The sequence below is a fragment of the Lepidochelys kempii genome, unplaced genomic scaffold (assembly GCF_965140285.1).
Source record: "Lepidochelys kempii isolate rLepKem1 unplaced genomic scaffold, rLepKem1.hap1 scaffold_29, whole genome shotgun sequence".
NCBI lineage: Eukaryota > Metazoa > Chordata > Testudines > Cheloniidae > Lepidochelys > Lepidochelys kempii.
In genome coordinates this window covers 2,382,210-2,386,011 of record NW_027621931.1, presented here as the reverse complement: position 1 = coordinate 2,386,011, position 3,802 = coordinate 2,382,210, and the positions used below count along the sequence as shown (strand labels likewise).

At 45.1% G+C, this 3,802-nt stretch overlaps 1 non-coding gene across 1 annotated transcript; it reads left to right on the top strand.

The window, feature by feature from the left end:
- Positions 1-791: 791 nt before the first annotated feature.
- TRNAE-UUC (transfer RNA glutamic acid (anticodon UUC)) lies at positions 792-863 on the top strand. Its single transcript has one exon. It is a non-coding gene; the product is annotated as a tRNA-Glu (tRNA).
- Positions 864-3,802: the final 2,939 nt, after the last annotated feature.

Here is a 3,802-nt window from a genome sequence, read left to right as displayed (position 1 = left end):
GGACCAACCCCAACTAAATCATCCCAGCCAGGGCTTTGTCAAGTCCCCTGCCCTCTGACATGTCCTTTCACAGAATCACAGAGTTGGAAGGGACCTCAGGAGGTCATCTAGTCCAATCCACTGCTCAAGGCAGGACCAATCCCCAATTTTTGCCCCAGATCCCTAAATGGCCCCCTCAAGGATTGAACTCACAGAGAACTGTTTGAAATGGGCCACCCTGTTTACCACTACAAAAAGTGATTTTTCCTCCTACTGCTAATAGCCCATGACATGCTAACAAAGAAACAGCCGTGATTTAAAATCTCCACTCAGAAATGGTGAACAACAGCAGAACCCAAAGTAACTGAAGGAAGGGCGGATGATCACAGTTAGGACACAGAATTCAGAAGATGGGAAAGCTCAGAGCCCCGTTACATGGAGTCAGAATGCAATCAGCTCACAATGAGGGGGAGCAAACTCCCTCCCTTGCTCTCTATGCCAAAGTTCCTGTCAGCTCAATGTCCAGGTCGGCTGCTGAGAGGGTTGCAATGGGGTCAGTGAAGGCAGAGGAGGATTGTTCCTCCTGGGTTTTCTTTGTGTTGCTCTGTGATCCTAGTGGAGGAAGCTGACACATCATTTGAGTTTGTTTCAGTGGCTTGGGTTGGGCTCAGGTTGTGACCCTGAGCACAGGGGTTCCTGCCCGCTCTGCTCTTAGCCGCTCAGGGAATGGACAAAGGAGCAGCTTCAGAAATTGGAGAGAAAATAGCCTAAGGAAGTGTAGCACAGCTGAGAAGAACAACAGCCCCATCTTCTCCCTGGTGGTCTAGTGGTTAGGATTTGGCGCTTTCACCACCACGGCCTGGGTTCAATTCCCAGTCAGGGAAAAGTGACTTTACAGCAAAATACCTTAATTTATTCTTCTCTTGCAATTTGAACAAATTGACGGTTTTTCCCTGACTCCCCCATCTTCTACGTGATCTTGGCAAGGGCTTTGGAGACCATATCAAAATCAAAGCTTCCCATTGACTAGGAGCAGAATATGGGCATGTTTCCACTGTGCACTTCGTTGTCCATAAATAGACAGGTGCAAATTCTTGTTCCCCCTTGCTAGCTAGCCTAACCAATGTTGTAACAACAGTAATAGACACTCAGGTTGACCCAAGATGTCAGTTTTCTTGCTGAAACAAAACCAAAAAATCATTTGGGGTCAACCAAATTCTTTCAGCAAATAAAATATTCACTCAAAAAACTTTCATCCCACTCTATATACCAATCTTTGGAAGTAACCATCTCAGCAAAACTGACCATTAGCCTCTTCCATTCCTGAGGGCTAGCTGCTGTCATGTTCTAAGCATAGACGATGGGCCTTTCACCTGTTGGCCACTGGTTTCTACCTTGCTCAGGTAGCTACTGATGAAAGGCAATGTGGTTTAGTGGCAGACCTACTTCTATCCCTCTGTCCAACTAGGCGTGTTTGTTTCACACTGCTTGTAAAAGTACAATCAATGCATTTTGTTGATACCTAAATCTGGGATCAAGATGAAACACTGTGATTGTAAGTCAATGAGAAAAATCTCTGCTGAGTTCGACAGAAGGAAGGTTTTCTCATCAGGTTCTAGCACACGATAAAAGTTCTGAAGGTTCTTAGAGTTTCCAGACACATGGGCCAGAATTTTCAGAAGGTCTCACCCCCACCCCTAGAGCCAGATTTTCAGAAGAACTCAGCTCCCATTTGGGCAATAAACATTTTGGCCAGATTTCAGAAAGGCTCAACACACTGAGGGCTGAGCTATTTTGGAAACAAAAGGTGGTAGAAGTTGTGGGGGCTGGTTGCTTGGCCGTCTGGCCCACCAGGCAGGAGTTTGAGGTTCAACATTACTTTCTCAGAATGGTAGCAATCATCTTTTATTCCCTTAAAAAGGGAGCAGGGAGATGACATATAAAAATCGCTTGTGCTTTAGAAAGTCTCTAGAAGTTGAAAGAGATATGCCATCTCCACCTCCCTGGAAAGTTCACAACAAGTTAAAGAAAACTGTGATTGATAAGTGGCTTGACTAACAGTGACAGGCTGGCCGAGTGGTCTAATGTGTCAAACTCAAGGCTGTGTCTTTCCGTCATTTGTGTTCTGGGCTCCATATGCAGGTGGGCGTTCAAATCCCCTTCCTGACACAATCATTGCCTTCTACATGAGAAATAGCCTCATTTCAACCTCTCCTGTAACATTACAACACCAACTGCTTCGCATTTCTATGCTAGAACTTGGAGGGAATTCAAAAGTGGTGCATTCAGGGCACCTAGTTGAGGTCACGGGTGGTCTAGTTATAAGCAAAGGTTGTTCAGTCCTGTCTGGGAGGGTAAGCTCTGGAGAACACGGATCATCTGAAGATTACTGAGGGGAAGCAGGAACATCTGATCCAGCCAGTGGAGGACAGCCATCTAGAATCCTAAGGAGATATTTTGGCATCTAGGGAGTGAGAAGTAAATCTCAGAACGGAGAGCTGAGGTGGTGCTGATGACTATTTCCTGCGGCTAAGGCTAAATGGGAGCGTGTACATCTAGGAACAAGGAATGTCAGCCACGTATACAGCAACAGTGGGATCTCAGCTAGGAGTCGAAAGGTCTTTTTACCTCTGTATTTGTTGTGCCCACTTCATCCAGTTCTGAGGTCCCCAGTTCAAGAAGGAGGATGAAACATTTGAGAGGAGAAAGAAGAGCCATGAGAAGGATGAAAGGCTTAAAACCCCCGCCTTGCTGTGATAGTCACAAAGAGCTCAGAAAAGGTTTAGGGGATGACGCTCTCACTCCCTAAGTACCTACATGGGGAACAATACTTACAAACAGGCTCTTCAATCTAACAGACAAATGTATAATGTGAGCCAATGGCTGGAAGTGAAGCTAGACATATTCAGATTGGAAATAAGGCATGCTTTCTGACAGGGAAGGGAATTAACCATTGAAAATCTTACCCAGAGTCCTGGTGGAGTCTCCATTCCTGGAAATTTTCAAATCAAAATTGGATCTATTTTTTTTTAAACGGATCTGTTCTAGTTGAAAAGGAATTCTTCGGGGGCAGGTATCGGGCCCGTGCTAGACAAGAGGTCAGACTGGGTGTTTACGAAGACCCCTTGTGGTTTTAAAATATGGGAAACAAACCCTTAAATGACAAACGCTTTATTCTGTGAATCAAAAGGAAGTGCTTCCCCTGGCTCTTTTTCTCATTTTGTAAACAAGGGCTTGGAATTTCAACTCTCAGTGAAGCTTTGCCTTTAAACTGAATTAGGTGAATTTTCCAGCTCTTGATCCTCTGAGTCTAAGGAAGAATCCCTGAAAAGCAGGTGAGGTTTTAGTTCAGAATTTCATAGGTTAATTTGATGCCATCCAAGAGTGAACACTTCGGTAGGGAACAAGTGAGAATTTGTTGACTGAGAAAAATTCCTGGTGAAAATTGGCAAAGCTGTGGATATTTTTAAACATTCCAGTGAATTTACACATGAAGATACAAACAGAGAGAGAAAGAGAAAATCACACACTGCACAGCCCCTTGTAGGCATTAACAAAAATCAGACCCACACACAAACCCACACAGCACACAGAGAATCAGAGAATCATAGAATAACAGAGTTGGAAGGGACCTCTGGAGGCCATCTAGTCCAACCCCCTGCCCAGAGCAGGACCAATCCCAACTAAATCATCCCAGCCAGCCCAATGCCCCTACTTATACAGCCCAAAATGCCATTGGCCTTTTTGGCAACAAGGGCACACTCTTGACTCATATCCAGCTTCTCGTCCACTGTCATCCCTAGGTCCTTCTCTGCAGAACAGC